Source organism: Ovis aries, chromosome 21 (assembly GCF_016772045.2).
Source record: "Ovis aries strain OAR_USU_Benz2616 breed Rambouillet chromosome 21, ARS-UI_Ramb_v3.0, whole genome shotgun sequence".
NCBI classification, from domain to species: domain Eukaryota; kingdom Metazoa; phylum Chordata; class Mammalia; order Artiodactyla; family Bovidae; genus Ovis; species Ovis aries.
The window spans coordinates 34,531,847-34,549,167 of NC_056074.1; the positions used below are offsets into that span (position 1 = coordinate 34,531,847).

Genomic DNA, 17,321 nt, shown 5'->3' on the forward strand with positions numbered 1-17,321 from the left:
CAGAATGGACAATAGGGTTCAACCAGCAATGGCAACACAACTCTCACCAAATCTCTGCCTTAGTCTGGATATAAATCAGGCGCCCCAGAAGGGAGATTTCCTGGTTGTCCAGTGGCTAAGACTCCATGTTCCCAATGCAGGGGGCCAGGGTGTGATCCCTGGTGAGGGAACTAGATTCCGCATGCCTCAACTAACAGTTCACATGCCTCAAGGAAGATCAATGATCCCCATAAATAAATAAATACACCTGATGAGAAGAGTTGACTCATTGGAAAAGACCCTAATGCTTGGGAAAGATCAAAGGCAAAAGGAGAAGAGGGTGGCAGAGGATGAGATGGTTAGATAGTATCACCAACTCAATAGACATGAGTCTGAGCTGACTCCAGGAGATGGTCAGGGACAGGGAAGCCTGGGGTGCTGCAGTCCATGGGGCCTCAAAGAGTCATCGTACATGACTTAGCGACTGAACAACAAATTTTTAAATTCTGTATCAAAAAATTTAAAACGTTTGCCTTTGAGGGTGCAAGGTATTGTCGGGAGCATTACTGAATTTGTAGATTGATGTCTTCACTCTCCTGGAAAGTGTCTTCCCTGGTCATCCTCTGTACTGGCCCCTTCAGAACATTCCAGTCATCTTCCTGGCATCTCTGTTTGCTGGGCAACTCCATCTGAATATGCATGAGGCACTCAAATTGGACACGGAGTAGAATTTTCATTCTTCTCTGCTTCCACTGTAGCGTGAGCCAGAGGGGTGCCCCACTCTATAGCAATGTGCACAGAATTTACAGAAATTAAGAGAGCAAGGGACAGAGTAAAATAGATACATAAATTCAATAAAAGTAAGCTTTGGAGAGCAATGAATGAGGCTGGGAGAGAGGAAATCCAAAAAGTGAGGCTGCTGGACAGCCTGCATCAATGGGTCCCAACAGGACAGAAGACACACTCAACATGGGTAATGGGAAGAGGGTTTAAAGAAAGGACTGTTACAAAGGCAAGGACAGGGTTTAGGAAAAGGGATAAAGGTGATATCCTAGGCCATTAATGCTAGGGGGTTGTTGTCCTTAACAGAGGATGTAGCCAATCCTTGGTGACCAGGGAGGGAAGGAGGGAATAAATACTCCAGCTTCACTCTCCCTTCTCCCTGAGATTTCCTTCCAGCATCTCTCATTGGCTGAAACCAACAGGAAGCTGGCCCGTAGGGGGCCTGCTGTTACAGTCATCCTCCTGGGATCCTGGGTGTAGAACAGGAGGGAGACAATGGGAGGGTGATCCGGGAGAGGCACACGTGGAGACTCTAACACAGCACTGGGATGTTAGCACACTGGTTGCCCCAAATCATCTGCAAATTCTTCCCTTTGCCTTGATGAAGACAGCCTCCCAACTCCTGCTGTTTGGTTCTCTCTCATCATCATGTGCCTGAACAGATCTAACACCAGCCCCTGCCTTAATCCTCCAGCTCCAGCTCAAAGAATCTCAATGCCCGCACTAGAAGGGACCTCAGACATCACCTGGTCTACTTCCCCCCTCCCCTTTAAGCAGAAGAGGAAACTGAGGCTGAGGGAAATGACCGAGGATTAGAAGGTGAATAGAGAAAGAACAGGGACTAGCCTTCAGGCTGCACACACGCCACTAGAGACCTCTGTGGCTGCACACTGAATGAGAAGCACGCCAGTGCTTCTGAGCCACATCAGTGGCTGGGGAGGCAGGAAAACATAGGCAAGAATCTTAAATGTGTTAGCCACGGAACTTTTGGAAAGTCTTCTGTAGATGAGAAACATAACGGACAAAACAGATAAAGGTACGTTTATGGCAATAAACTTAACTTAAGACTTCCCTGGTGGCTCAGACAGTAAAGCATCTGCCTACAAAGCGAGAGACCTGGGTTTGATCCCTGGGAAGATCCTCTGGAGAAGGCAATGGCACCCTACTCCAGTACTCTTGCCTGGAAAATCCCATGGATGGAACAGCCTGGTCAGCTACAGTCCGTGGGGTCGCAAAGAGTCAGACACGACTGAGTGACTTCACTTTACCTTACCTTATGGTAATAAAATACCATCTTTATCTGCTTTGTCCTTTATGTGTCTTGTCTACAGAAGACTTTGCTTTTAAAAAGTTCTGCTGCTAAAACACTGAAGATTCTTGCCTATGTATTCCTGCCTCCCCAGGCACCGACGTGGCTACAGTGCTTTTCATTTGCTGTGCGCCCACAGATGTCTGTGGTGACGTGTGTGCAGCCTGAGGGCTAGTTCCGGTTCTTTCACAGGGGCTTCCTTGGTGGCTTAGAGGGTAAAGAGTCTGCCTGAATGCAGGAGACCTAGGTTTGACCCCTGGGTTGGGACGATCCCCTGGAGAAGGGAATGGCTACCCACTCTAGTATTCTGGCCTGGAGAGTTTCATGGACAGAGGAGCCTAGCCGGCTACAGTCCACAGGGTCACAAAGAGTCAGACACAACCGAGTGACTAACAGGGTGAAAAGAGCAGGCTTAAAACTAAATATTAAAAACAAAACAAAACAAAACAAAAAACTAAGATCATGGCATCCAGTCCCATTCAGTTCAGTTCAGTTCAGTTCAGTTCAGTTCATTCGTTCAGTCATGTCTGACTCTCTGTGACCCCATGAATTGCAGCATGCCAGGCCTCCCCGTCCATCACCAACTCCCAGAGTTCACTCAAACTCACATCCATCGAGTCAGTGATACCTTCCCAGCTATCTCATCCTCTGTCGTCTCCTTCTCTTCCTGCGCCCAGTCCCTCCCAGCATCAGAGTCTTTTCCAATGAGTCAACACCTCGCATGAGGTGGCCAAAGTACTGGAGTTTCAGCTTTAGCATCATTCCTTCCAAAGAACACCCAGGACTGATTTCCTTTAGAATGTAGTGTTTGGATCTCCTTGCAGTCCAAGGGACTCTCAAGAGTCTTCTCCAACACCACAGTTCAAAAGCATCAATTCTTCAGTCCCATTACCTCATGGCAAATAGAAGAGGGAAAGGTGGAAGTAGTGATAGATTTCCTCTCCTTGGCTGCCTAATTCTGAAGCCCAGTCTTCTAATTCCAAAGGCCAGGCTCCTGGCCACTTAGAGAAGATACACTGGGAGGCCCTTGCACATCCAGGGATGATGTAGGAGGAGTCTAGGACACAGGGTACTCCTACCTCTTAGCAGACCTCCCAAGGGAAGCTGCAGGCTCCACTGAAGCCCTATTTCTGCCAAAGAGGTGGAGGCTAGTTCTTGTTTTAAGTATCCACACCACAAATCATCCAACAAAACAGACCCAAAGTTCTTTCACTGTCTCCGGGAGATGGTGAGGGACAGGGAGGCCTGGTATGCTGCAGTCCATAGGGTCACAGAGTCAGACAGGACTTGGTAACTGAACAACAACAATGAAAGTTCCTCCAGTTCTCCTGTTTTGTGTCCTAAAAGCGCACCTGCATGTGTGAATGAGCGTGTTTGATGTCAGGAACTTCTGATGGGTCCAAGGATTTGATGATGTCATTGATAGAGTCAAGGACACCACGTGCCAGCGCCGACTGTGTGCCCAGCCCCATCCCAGGTCTTTACACCTGTATCTTAGTCTATCCTCTAAATACAGAGGTTGCTGACACAGGTGCTGGTCTTTCCCTCACTTCACACGAGAAGGAACTAAGGCTTGGAGAGGTAAAGTGACAGCCCTCACCACCGACCCAGAACACACAGCTGAGTAATGAGATCACCAGACCCCAGAGCCAGCTCATCTAACGCTCAGGTGTATACCAGCTCTGGTACTTGCAAGCTGTGTGGCCTTCAGTGATTCCCTTAGCCTCTCTGTTTCTCTAAACTTGAGAAGTAGTTCATTTCACAGGATTGTCAAGAAGACTGCATAAAAACTGCTAAAAGAGTGAATGCATCCATGATTGAAAGAATAAACTGGGGGAAAATATAAGCTATAATTATTTTGTAGTCTACAAGGAGCTATGTGAATGTTAGCTATGAGCAGACAGCTGGACGTATTGCTGGGTACATACACTGGTGCCCAGTGTGATGAACTCAGCAGACATCATTCACTCCACACACTCAGTGAGCATCCACCTAGCCCTTCACTAGTTCACTGATGACCCATTGATTATCTCCTATGTGCCCAATACTATGATAAACTGAGAAGAGCAATAGATATGTCTTTAAGCCAGTGGTTTTCAAATTTGAATGTGCATCAGAATCACCTAGAGGGGTTGTTAAAACACAGATTGTCTGGCTCCATTTCCAAAATGTCTAATTTAGCAGGGAAGGGGTGGGACCTCATAATTTACAATTCTAACAAATTCCCAGGTGATGCTGCTGTGGTCTCCAGGGACCACACTTGGAGAAATATTGCTTTAAATCAGCAAATATTAACTGAGTGTCTATTAGTGTGTCTACTAGTGTTTAAGAACTGGGCTTTATGTATGTTATATCTTTTGATACAGTGGCTCTGTACTATTGTATCTGTGCAAGCTAGCTAATGGAGGATTGATACCAAACCTCCCTACAACTCCCAGAATGGCCAGGAATGCAAGCCTCCTGGTGAACATTCTCCCACGACACTTGGGACCTTTTTACACCTACTCCTGCAGAATGAAATCCACAAGAGAAAGCACTCCATAGGAGCCCTCCATCCCACCATGACCGCCATGTGTGAATGCACAGGTTGTACACTGTACAACTCAGACGTCATCATGCCCATAGACAAATAATGTAAATGGCACCCCTTGGAATCACCATTCCACCCTGAGTCCTGAGAGTTGCACGAACAAATATGAACCACTGGTGACTGCTGCAGGAAACTCTCCGGAAAGCATGAGTGGGATGGAGTGGGAGGGTGGAAACTTGGAGTGGGGGTGGAGGAAGTGGTCTGGTGACGGTGGAGAGTGGGGGTTGCAGGGCCTTAATTCCTCAGGAGGTCATCCTCATGGTCACTGCTGAGTCCCAATAGTCCCTTGGGGTGAGGCTCACCTCTTTTCCCTGCAAAGCCAAGCATCATCTCCCTCGGAAGGATAATAATATCAACAGCCCTGCCTCCCTGAGCTTTTGCTGTGCCTGGCAAAGTGCTAAGTACATTTCAACATTTAACCTTCTCAGTAATCCTGGGATGTAAGTATTGTTTCTCCCATTCAACTCTTTTGGAAACTAAGGTTAAGTGATTTGCCTAAGGACTCCCAATTAGTAAACAGGGAGGTTTGAATTTACACCTAGCTGTTCCAGAGGCTGCCAGAGCCCTTTCCCAACCTTGCTTCCTCCTGGGCGACTGTTTCCTTTCTGATTTAACTGTGTGAACATACGATTGCCCAGGACACTCATGTATCGGTTGCAGTGATAATGATGGTGATGATCATAACTTCCATTTACCAAACCATTCTGGTGTGCCAGGCACTTTGCAAGGCCCAGGATGAACATTACCTCAAATCCTTACCATGTCCCCACAAGTTCATTTATTATTACATCAGCAGGACAGATAAAGAAATTGACACCCAGGATATAATGTACTGATAATATGTTGGTTCAGAGCACACACCCAGGGACCAAACTTTCCAGGTTTGACTCCAGCTCTTCCTTCCTCTAGCTGTGTGACCTTCGGCAAGTTACTTAAGTCACTTAACCTCTCTGGCCCCCCATTTCCTCATCTACAAACTGGGATAATGATAGTTTCCACCTCATAGGGTGTGTTAAGGAATAAATAAGTCATATATATATATATGTGTGTGTGTGTGTGTGTGTATATATATATGTATATATATTTGTTGTTGTTTAGTCACTAAGTTAAGTAAATAGTTACAGCTAAGTAAATAGCTACGAAAACAAGAGAAGCGAAAAGCAAAGGAGAAAAGGAAAGATATAAGCATCTGAATGCAGAGTTCCAAAGAATAGCAAGGAGACATAAGAAAGCCTTCCTCAGTGATCAATGCAAAGAAATAGAGGAAAACAACAGAATGGGAAAGACTAGAGATCTCTTTAAGAAAATTAGAGATACCAAGGGAACATTTCATGCAAAGATGGGCTCAATAAAGGATAGAAATGGTATGGACCTAACAAAAGCAGAAGATATTAAGAAGAGGTGGCAAGAATACACAGAAGAACGGTACAAAAAAGATCTTCACGACCCAGATAATCACGATGGTGTGGTCACTCACCTGGAGCCAGACATCCTGGAATGTGAAGTCAAGTGGGCCTTAGGAAGCATCACTACCAACAAAGCTAGTGGAGGTGATGGAATTCCAGTTGAGCTGTTTCAAATCCTGGAAGATGATGCTGTGAAAGTACTGCACTCAATATGCCAGCATATTTGGAAAACTCAGCAGTGGCCACAGGACTGGAAAAGGTCAGTTTTCATTTTAATCCCAAAGAAAGGCAATGCCAAAGAATGCTCAAACTACTGCACAATTGCACTCATCTCACATGCTAGTAAAGTAATGCTCAAAATTCTCCAAGCCCGGATTCAGCAATACATGAACCGTGAACTTCCTGATGTTTAAGCTGGTTTTAGAAAAGGCAGAGGAACCAGAAATCAAATTGCCAACATCTGCTGGATCATGGAAAAAGCAAGAGAGTTCCAGAAAAACATCTATTTCTGCTTTATTGACTATGCTAAAGCCTTTGACTGTGTGGATCACAATAAACTGTGGAAAATTCTGAAAGAGATGGGAATACCAGATCACCTGACCTTCCTCTTGAGAAATCTGTATGCAGGTCAGGAAGCAACAGTTAGAACTCGACATGGAACAATAGACTGGTTCCAAATAGGAAAAGGAGTACGTCAAGGCTGTATATTGTCACCCTGCTTATTTAACTTATACACAGAGTACATTAAGGGAAACGCTGGGCTGGATAAACCACAAGCTGGAATCAAGATTGCCGGGAGAAATATCAATCACCTCAGATATGCAGACGACACCACCCTTATGGCAGAAAGTGAAGAGAAGCTAAAGAGCCTCCTGATGAAAGTGAAAGAGGAGAGTGAAAAGGTTGGCTTAAAACTCAATATTCAGAAAACGAAGATCATGGCATCTGGTCCCATTACTTCATGGGAAATAGATGGGGAAACAGTGGAAACTGTGTCAGACTTTATTTTTGGGAGCTCCAAAATCACTGCAGATGGTGACTTCAGCCATGAAATTAAAAGATGCTTACTCCTTGGAAGGAAAGTTATGACCAACCTAGATAGCATATTCAAAAGCAGAGACATTACTTTGCCAACAAAGGTCCGTCTAGTCAAGGCTATGGTTTCTCCAGTAGTCATGTATGGATGTGAGAGTTGGACTGTGAAGAAAGCTCAGTGCCAGAAAATTGATACTTTGAACTGTGGTGTTGGAGAAGACTCTTGAGAGTCCCTTGGACTGCAAGGAGGTCCACCCAGTCCATCCTAAAGGAGATCAGTCCTGGGTGTTCTTTGGAAGGACTGATGCTAAGGCTGAAACTCCAATACTTTGGCCACCTCATGCAGAGTTGACTCATTGGAAAAGACCCTGATGCTTGGAGGGACTGGGGCAGGAGGAGAAGGGGCCAACAGAGGATGAGATGGCTGGATGGCATCACCAACTGGATGAACATGAGTCTGAGTGAACTCCGGGAGTTGGTGATGGACAGGGAGGCCTGGCGTGCTGCTATTCATGGGGTCACAGAGAGTCAGACACGACTGAGCGACTGAACTGAACTGAGCCACTAAGTTGTGTTTGACTCTAGTGACCCCATGGACTGTAGACCACCAGGCTTCTCTGTCTATGGGATTTCCCAAGCAATAACACTGGAGTGGGTTGCCATTTCCTTCTCCAGGGGATCTTCCTGACCCAGGCATAGAACCTACGTCCTGCTTAGCAGGAGGATTCTTTACCACTGCACTACCTGGGAAGCTCTAATATATATATATTTGTAGCAATACCTTAGCATAGTAACAGCTTCTGGAAAAGCCAAGATCTCTCATTGGTAAATGGGCTTCCCAGATGGCTCAGCAGTAAAGAATCTGCTTGAAATACAGGAGACATGGGTTAATCCCTGGGTTAGGAAGAACAGACCCAGCGTAGGTTAAAAGGTTGTTACCCTTTGAACTAATAACCTTCTGATATTTGTTTATGATGAGGAAATCATTTTCCCATTAGTGAAAACCATAACCCTTCTTTCTTTATGTTCAAAACAGAGTTGTATTATGTGCACCAAATAGAACTCTAGTTATTTGGAGTTGTCTTTCTCCTGGTTCTTCCACCACTCAAACTGGAGAGCATTCCTCTCAGTTCCAGACTGCAGAGGTGACTTGCTGGGGGATAGTAACAAATCTTTTCCCAAATATAGCAGCCAAGTGTTTTCAGGTGTCCATGGTTTACTGTTCTGAAACTGTTATTTTCCCTGGAGTTTTCTTTTGCAACCAAACAGCTTTTTAGGAGTCATTTTAAAAGCTTGTAGGTATGTTCTTGGTAAAGAGCTTGTTGCTATGCACTATTTGGTTTCAGAAGCTGGGCTTCCCAGTAATGCCCACTCCAGGGGCTATCAGCTGATGGGTCTCAGGCTCTAACAGGCCAATGGATACAGCATCTTGCTATGTGCATCATAAAAATACCCCCACGAAGGTGGGCTGGTGCTAGGGAGGAGAAGTTTTTCTTCTTACTTAAGGTATTATCTACTTAAGTATTTAATTATCTACCTAAGGATATTACGGCAAAAGCGACACTAATTTCCTTTCCACCAGCTGTGTGAGGATTTACAGGTGGAAATCCGAGTTAACTGGAAGCAGGCCTCTGATGAATCCCCGTAATGTTTCAGTGTTCCTCAGAGTCAGCTAGGGAAGCTGCCCACCTGGACAGTCTCTCAATCCCCCCGGACCTGCCTCCCTCAGGAAGTTCTCCTATATATCCCCTCACTCTCAGGAGCCTTAGTGGGTGAAACCCTACTGGTTTGTGACTTGGCCTCGCTTGCCTCTCTGGGCTGGTTGTCTCACCTCTCCAGCTGGACTCAACATGGCTAGACAACAGCATCCCCATTTCACATTTATTTGTGGTTCCCATGATACCAAGCACACAGAAGGCACAAAGAGATTGCCTAAATTGATTCTTTTTCTTTTCTTTGGCTATACCATGAGACTTTCAGGATCTTAGTTCTTCAACCAGGGATTGAACCTGTACCCTTGGCAGTGAAAACAGAGTCCTAACTGGACCTCCAGGGAACCCCCTGAATCAATTCTTCTTAAGCTTGACTCTAAATTCCTTTAGAGAGTGTCCAGGAAAAAATTAATCACCCAAACTTCTTAGCATAGACCTGAAATCCCTCAACTGCTCATCATACAATGAATGATTCTTTTTTCCTTTAAGAAAAGTTTGGGACTCTCAACTATGAACTATTAGCTCCTAACTCTCTTGAGTGTGTTAGTCACTCAGTTGTGTCTGACTCTTTGCAACCAGATGGACTATATAAGCCCACCAAGTTCCTCTGTCCATGAGATTCTCCAGGCAAGAATACCGGAGTGGGTTGCCTTTCCCTTCTCCAGGGGATTTTCCAGACCCAGGTATCAAACCTGGGCCTCCCACATTACAGGCAGATACTTTACCATCTGAGCCAGCAGGCAAATTTCCCTATTATTCTTACTTCTTTTCTAGTCTGTTCTCTACTGTGATTCTCAGGAAATTCCCACTTCAATGTGAGCTTGCCATTAGCTAAAAAATAATTTCCTATTGTAATAACTAGAACCTGGTAATGTTAATGAAATTGTCATAAGAAATCATCATCAGAATGATTGTGTCCATCAATGTGTCCACTTGATGTTTCATATGCATTCACTCATTCATTCAACAACTATTTATTGAGCAACTGCTAACTGACAAGCATTTACTAGTCTGGGCTCTAAGAATATAGTAACATACAAAATAGAAAAAAAAATCCTATCCAAGGGAAACTGACATTCTAGTCAGTGGGAAATAAAAAATAAACAAGTAAGCAAGTCAAATATATTAATATACTGTGACTAGAGAACAAGGAAAGGCTTGATATTCAATCTGCCTCTAATGAAGTCATGAGGCTTCGATTGGGTGTCATCCTTGCCAATCATACATACCCTGGGAGAAGGTGCAAAAAGGCCACAAGACATTCTCTCTTGAGACAGACTCCTGTTTATGAGAAAATGCCTCCTGTTCCAGTTAGTACTGCTGTGTAACAAACATCCCCAAAACTCAGTGGTGTAAAGCAACCATTTTATCATGCTCACAGATTCTGTGGCACAGAACTTGGACATGGCATAGTGGGGAGAGGTTGTCTCTGCTCCACGATTTCTGGGACTTCTGCTGGGAAGATTCAAAGTGGGCAAGACCTGACAGGTGGTGGCTAGAATCCTCTGGAAGCACGTTTGCTCATGCCTGTCAGACAGTGTGGGTTGTCAGCTGGATCACCTTCATTGGACTCTCCATGTGGTCTCTTCATGTGGGGTGATTTTGGCTTCCTCACTGTGTGGTGACTAAGTTCCAAGAGCAAGCACCCCATAAAAGTCAGGCAGAAGCACATGGGATTCTTATGATCTAAGCTCAGAAGTCACAAAGCAACAGTTCTGCCATAATCTTTTTGCCAAGGCAATCACAAAGGTCTATCCAGGTTCAAGGATTAGGGGAGAGCGGGCGGGGCACAGACCCTATTACTCAAGGGAAAAGGTGTCAAGGTCACATTGGAAGAAGAGCCCATGGATGGGAGACACCATTGCAGCCAACTTCTAAAACTGCAATCTTCTAAAACACCTTCTGTGGCTAATTTCAATAACCAAAAAAAGTAGGGGTATGTAGATCTACCCAGAGTCATCCCACAGGCAGAGAACTGAAACTGCTCAAGCAGAAAGTGATAACATCTGAGGGTTATGCAATATTTTATTTTGAACAGAAAACAAAAGAGCAGTGGAATAACCCTTTAGTCGTCCAGCCCTGCTCTGTGTGGAAGGCTTACAATTTCCTAATGACCTGAAATTTCTGCCTTGGGACTTATTTTTAAAGAATAAAAAATTAGGCCTAGGCTAAAGAAAGAATTAATTTTTTTATTTAGGTCAAGTGCTTAAAACATAGAGGCAAAGAGGAGTGGGCAAAGGCACCTTGGGAGGCAGAGTCATGGATTGCAATCCATTCTCTGCCTTTTCCCAATTGCCTGTCCCCTGGACACGGTCCTTCGCCTCTAAAAACCAGGGTGGTAGGGTTAATTTCCTCATGGGGTTTCCTGAGATTAAGTGAGATAATCCCTGCAAACACGCTCCATGCTGGGCAGCCACTCTGAACAGAATCTCTATCTTTTAAACTGCTAATGGAACAGGTGTATTTTTGTATTTGTTAATCTATAGCAATAAAATGTCTTCTCCTCAATGTTGCTGTAATTTTTACATCCTTAAAATCTGGCATAGGGACTTCCCTGGTGGTCCAGGGGCTAAGACTCTGAGCTCCCAGTGCAGGGGGCTCCAGATTCAATCCCTGATCAGGGAACTAGATTCCACATGCCGCAACTAAAGATCCCGAGTGTAGGAACTAAGAACCACACAGCTAAGTAAATAAATAAAATTTTGAAAGAAAAAAATTTATCATAAACACTATGCTTTTAAATCTGTAAGCATAGGAATGGGCCTTTAGGGTGAAATGATCTATATGTTTCTACAACAATCCTTCAGTAGAGCAAGCCTTGGGGGTGTGAGGTCTGAAAGGATGAGCCTGGCTGGTCCACTGAGCTCTGGGAGCATGAACTTCTGGATGCAGAGTGAGAGGAACAGAGAAGCAAGATTAGTGACTAAGGGAAAACCTCAATGCTGCTCAGTCTGATACAGGGCTGATTTTTGTTCACCGCTAGAGTGTGCAGAGGTGGAGAGAGAGTGAAGATTCTCCTGCCAAAGGGCCAGCAGATGCCCACCCTCAAGCTGGGACCTCATTGGCCAGTGCTTCAGAAAAGGGGCCTCATAATTTGTTCCTTGGTCACCAAGGCAAGTTCTTTAGGGGTTGCCTTAGAGACAAGGCTGCCATATTGGATGGGAGAGATAATCCTCGCTGGAGAAGATATGGCATTGAGGAGGGACCAGAGCTATAGAGAAACCAAATATTAGAGGAAATGAGAGGAGAGGGATAAGTGAACAGTGAGGAAGGGAGGGGAAGTGACTCACTGTGAAACTCTGTAGTTATCCTGGTCTCAGGAACTGAGTTGGGTGTGAGCGTGGGGGAGGGGGGCCTGCCTGTCTGTCAAGCTTGCCTTCCATCCATAAGGATGAAGCCCCCAGCGGTCATGTGTCCAGGGTCTGTAGCTCAGCCATCTAAACCCAGCCCCATGAAGCTGAGATGGCTCACAGCCAGGGGATGGCAGTCAGATTTTGAGTTGAGAAGTTCTGAGTTTAAGTCCTGCCACTTAACATTCACATGACTTTCAGCAAGACATATAACCTCTCCATGATGCTATTTCGTCACCTGTGATGGGGCATGAGCTTCCGTGTCTCGCTTCTTGGGGTATCTTCCTCCCACCTGGCATGGGTGTGAAACAGGGATGACAATTCCTGCTCAACCTTTTTCAAAGGGCAGTTCTGAGACTCAAGTGTTTAATATCTGTGCCCCCAAGACACTGTAAGTGCCACTGAGGCAGGGACCATGACTGCCCTGCTCCCTGCTGTACTTGGCGCCTCTCAGAGTAAACATTCAATCAATATTTGGTGAGCGAGTAAATAGGAGGATGATGGGAACTCAGGTTCTGAGCCATCCAACCAGGTAAAGCAGGAAAGCTTTCACTCCTGCAGGACACAGCTCCTCCAAGTGTGGCCCACAAACCAACCGCCGAATCGCCTGGGATTTATAGAAATGCAGAATCCCAGGCCTACTCCAGACCTACTGAATCATCACGTCTGGGGTCAGGGCCCAGAAACCTGGGTTTCAGCAAGTCCTCCGTGTGATTCTGAAGCTCACCCAAGTTTGAGAAGCATTGCTATTGGACACCATGGAGTGAGGGTGAGATGGGGCATGAGCTTCCATGCCCCTCTTCTTGGAGTGCCTTCCTCCCACCAGGCACAGGTGTTCATTCCCCAGCCCACCCCCACCGTTGCTTGGCCTGCCCAGAGCAGGGGAACAGGCTGGGGAAGCTGTCCTGGGGGGCAGAGGGGGACCAGCAGGAGGAGGTCTTGCTACCACACCCGTGGTAGCATGTCCACCCCTTCCTGTTTCAGCAAAACCTGCAGATGCTGGGAGGGGATCAGGAGATAAGCTTTGCAGGTACATGAGAGCTTTGCAAAGAAGTCCCTTCCCAATCCAGCCAGCCTCTCTGTACCCCAGCAATACCCAAGGTCCCAGGTGCCACTCCTGCCCTTCCTTCTCCCCCGGCCCCCTGCTGAAGTCTCTGCCCCCTCCTGTTGAGGACTGGAAACTCCCTACAAGCTGCTGGGAACACACAAAAAAAGATTAACCTCCAAGATAAAAGCCTGTGATAAGAACTGATGTGATAACCCCACTGTCATTGCAGGTTCTCAGTAGAGCCTGATTCACAGTACCCACAGCAGCTGTTCACACATGCAAAGGGCGAGGGGTGGCAAAACTGAAGGAGGAGAGATGGGTCTCCCAAAAGGTCAAAGAAAAACACAACAAGGCCTAATGACAAGTCCTGCCCTTGTCCAGAAAGGCCAGCAGCTCACGTCCAGGATCCTGGGATCGGCAGCTGGAATCAGATGGAAGGGTTCAATTGGCAGATCCCTGTTGAGAAAGGGGATGGCTGCCTGGCCGTAGTGACAGGAACCATGGAGAGGGAGGGGACAAGTCCACTCAGCTCTCTGTGGGGCAGTCAACCCTGGGTACCTGCGGGAGCCCTGGACATCACATTCTGGAAGGTTGTAGACAACCAGTGTCTTCTCCAAGGACTGACTGTGTTGTGGGAGAGACAGCTAGAGGAGCAGATGTCTGGTCAGCACAAAAGGCAAGTCTAAGGAAGCTACGGGATAACTGTCTTCAAATACTTGAGAACTCTGAGTGGAAGAGAAAGCAGCCTGGACCCACGGGGCCCAGTGAAGGTCAAGCAGGGGCAGCCCAAGTCCGGAGATGCCTCCTCCTCATCCAGGTCCTGTCCTCACTCCCGCAATGCTCAGCCATGTCCCAGTCGCCAGATCCACCCTCCCAGTCCGAGAAATTCCTTACAAATCCTCAGCCTGTTTCCTGATCCTGAGCACAGTGGATGTGAGAGTGGGGGATTGGATTTAGAATCAGGAAACCCTAAGTTCCAGCCCTGACCTCGCACCTTGCAGTGAATCTTCGGGTCACCTTGTACCAAATCACAGCCTCTCCCAGCCTTGGATTTCCTTGTGGGTGAGCTGGGGAGGTTCCTCCCTGCCCTTTCCCTCATCCAGCCAGTGCTGCAACCCACCTCCCACACCAGGGGATTAAATGACCACCCAGGGGAGGAAAGGCACTAAGTGCTCTGCGAGTGCATTAGGTGATGTGACTGCCAGGACCCATTCCCCCACCATCTCCAATCTTGGTGCTGAGCAGGGGGTCCCTGACATCTCAAACCTGACTTGTCAAACCCTCCCAATCACAGTGCTCATGGCTGGGTGGAGGATCGATGGCTCCCAGATGAACACTTGACCTGTATCTTCCATCATCTGTGGTTACATGGTTTCCTTCAGTCAGCAGATCTTAGGTTACATAAAAAGCCAGGTATTGCCAATTCAGCACACTCTGCCCTGCCCATGTATGCACAGGGCCTCAGCCGGCAGGTGGAATGACCTGACACCCAGCATCTTGCAGTAAGCTGACCAGGATCAGTGTGAGGAACCAGTGAGGGAGGCCCATGGGAAGGGCAGTTGCAAGGCAACTAAGCTCGCCAGTTCTGGAATTGTAGCCCTTGCTCCTTGATGTAGAGTTATGTGTCTTTAGGCAAACACCTTAGCTTTTCTGTGCCTTGGTTCCCTTACCTGGACAACAGGGAGATTTACTCTTAAGAGTTGTGGCTCTGCAGTCAGAAGCCCACATGTAGATCCCACCTCCACCATTTCTCTGCTGTGTGACCTTTACAAGTGTTCCAGCCTCTCTGTGCCTCTTCTTTATCTGTGAAATGGGAGTAATAACAACAGCACCTGCCTCACAGGGTGGTTATAAGGACAAAATGGGTTTGTACATACAGTGTGCTTGAAAGAATGCCTGACTCAATAACTGCTTGCCCCAGGGTTTTTTGTTGAGTTTCTCCATAGCCAACTCAGGGACAAGGATTTAAATGCAAATAGTCTATTCAGAAAATGACCCCAGCAAGCACCTACAAGGGAGTGGGAAACTGAGGTGGGGACACAGAAGAAACCAAAAGACGGTGGATAAATGACCAGGTTTCTTCGTAAGAAATGGGGCTCAATCCTGCTTGGGCCTCTGGGAGTCTGTAGAAGACCCACCCTTGTCAGCATCCTTTCCCCCAAGAACAAGAGGTTGGTCTATCTGCAGCAGAAAGACAGGGAGCACCAGAGAGCAGAGTCCCAACAGTGGCTGCCATACCAAGCTTTTCTGAAAAATTCAGGAGTGTCCCCGGGACCCCTGCACACCATTTATAATGACAATGAGAAACCGAGCCCAGGTGGAAGAGAGGGTTCTGGGCCCTTAGTTCACTTGATGCCTCCATTGGTTAGAGGCCTCCTTACCTGATCTGAAAGATGTCTGTAAAACATTGCCTGCTCTTACACCCCCTGGCAGGGATCTGAGATCACTCTCTGAAGTGAGTTTAAGCAGAACTAGGATAGGATCCAACTGACATTTGAGAGTGGGCTCTGCAGGATGGGAACTCAGGAAGCAGGGAGAATGGAAGGGCCCCTGGGGTAGGGCAAGGTGGTATGCAGTCTTCTACACAGCCCTGGGGTGGATTAAGGCCTCCAGGCTGGAGCAGGGAATTTAAGGAACTGAGAATTGGGGGTTGGAAGAGCTGGGCAAAGAAGGGACTGAGCTGCTTCTGCAGTGGGGAGCTGGCCTGGGGAAAAGCCTTGCTGCACGGCCTTCCTCAGTCCAGCAGCAAGGGGACCAGGGATGCTGAGCCTGTGGGTGGAGCCTCTGAGAGTGGCCAAGAAGGCAGGAACTGACACAGGATTTCAGTGCAAGGGTGCAACTATTTCTGACAACTTGGAAGAATACTGGTGAAGCCATGCCATGATCCTACCCTTATGGGAGGTAATTTCAACAAGCTAACCTCACTGGGAGGCACTTTGAAAGCTGTGTGGCACCAGCTAAGGGGTGAGAGGTCTTAAGGGATCCTCAGTCCTCTTTTTGATCATCCAGGAACCTTGCTGGGTTTTAATCCTCCTTACCTCCTCTCCATCAGCCGTCAAGACACCTGGGGCCCGATCTGACACTCTCACTCCTGCTCCAGTGTCATGTCCACAGTGACTCAGCAGGTGCGGGCTGTGCCCAGCACTGAACCGCTTGGATGTCTGCCTGGCCTCTGAGCAGGCAGAGGCCTACTCTGGACAACTTCCCAGGCCTGTCATAACTCCTTAGGTTAAATACTAATGGTTCCTAAAAGAAGTCGCTGGGACAGCAGGGCAGGGTGTCTGGATGCCCGAAGGGATCCCCAGGCAATTCCAAAAATACACTGGAAAAGAGCTGGAAGGCATGTGGTTGGGCAATTTCCAAGATGTTCTTCCTAGGAAAGGTAAGTGCTGTGAGTAACTCAAAGTCCCCACCTGGGTCTCACACAGAGGAGGGAAGGAGGCAGCCTCACACGTTGGGGAGGGGACAACTATGTTGGCTGAAAGAAAGCTCAGAGATGATCCAACTTCTGTTTCTAGAATGGAGAGGATGCGCAGCATGGCTGAGCACCCGGGGGTGCCACAGGACAAACAAAGGTGGTACGTCTCTCACTGGTCCCTTAACCTATGTGTAAAGCTGAAAACATTGCAAAGAGAGAGCTGTAGATTTTATGCTTGAGCACAGAATGGGAGAAGAGAAAGCAAGGATTACACTTTCTTTTTGGGGGGCAGCACAACTCAGCATGAGGGATCTTAGTTTCCCCTTCAGGGATGAGGGCTGGAACTCGTGCCCCCTGCAGTGGAAACTCTGAGTCTTAACCACTGGACCCAGGGAAGTCATGTAATTACATTTAACATACAATTCAGGACTTAAGAAATTTCCCACTTCCAGGATCCGCCAGCTACCACTCACTCTGGCGGTCAGGAGTACCCTGACAGGACCAAACTAGTGCAAAAGCATCCACCTTTGTACAAATGAGAAAATCGAGAACCCCTGTCCAATTGCACAGGACTGAGTTAGCGGTAAAGTTTCCATCCAGCCTTGCCTTCAGATTCCCTAAATGTTTTCCCAATCCTCTTGTCTTCCAAAAATGGGTCCCTCTCTTCCTTTTTCCGCCTGCGCATTCTCTT

General features: G+C 47.1%; 1 long non-coding RNA gene across 1 annotated transcript in view; it reads right to left on the minus strand.

Moving 5' to 3' along the window:
* LOC132658367 (uncharacterized) overlaps window positions 1–16,327 on the minus strand; it is a 23,029-nt gene extending 6,702 nt beyond the window's left edge. The window contains exons 1-2 of the long non-coding RNA XR_009597935.1: window positions 16,251–16,327; window positions 14,883–15,015 (exon numbers count right to left, since the gene is read on the minus strand). This is a non-coding gene — a long non-coding RNA (uncharacterized LOC132658367). The remainder of the gene's footprint in view (window positions 1–14,882; window positions 15,016–16,250) is intronic.
* Between the last annotated feature and the right edge of the window lie 994 nt (window positions 16,328–17,321).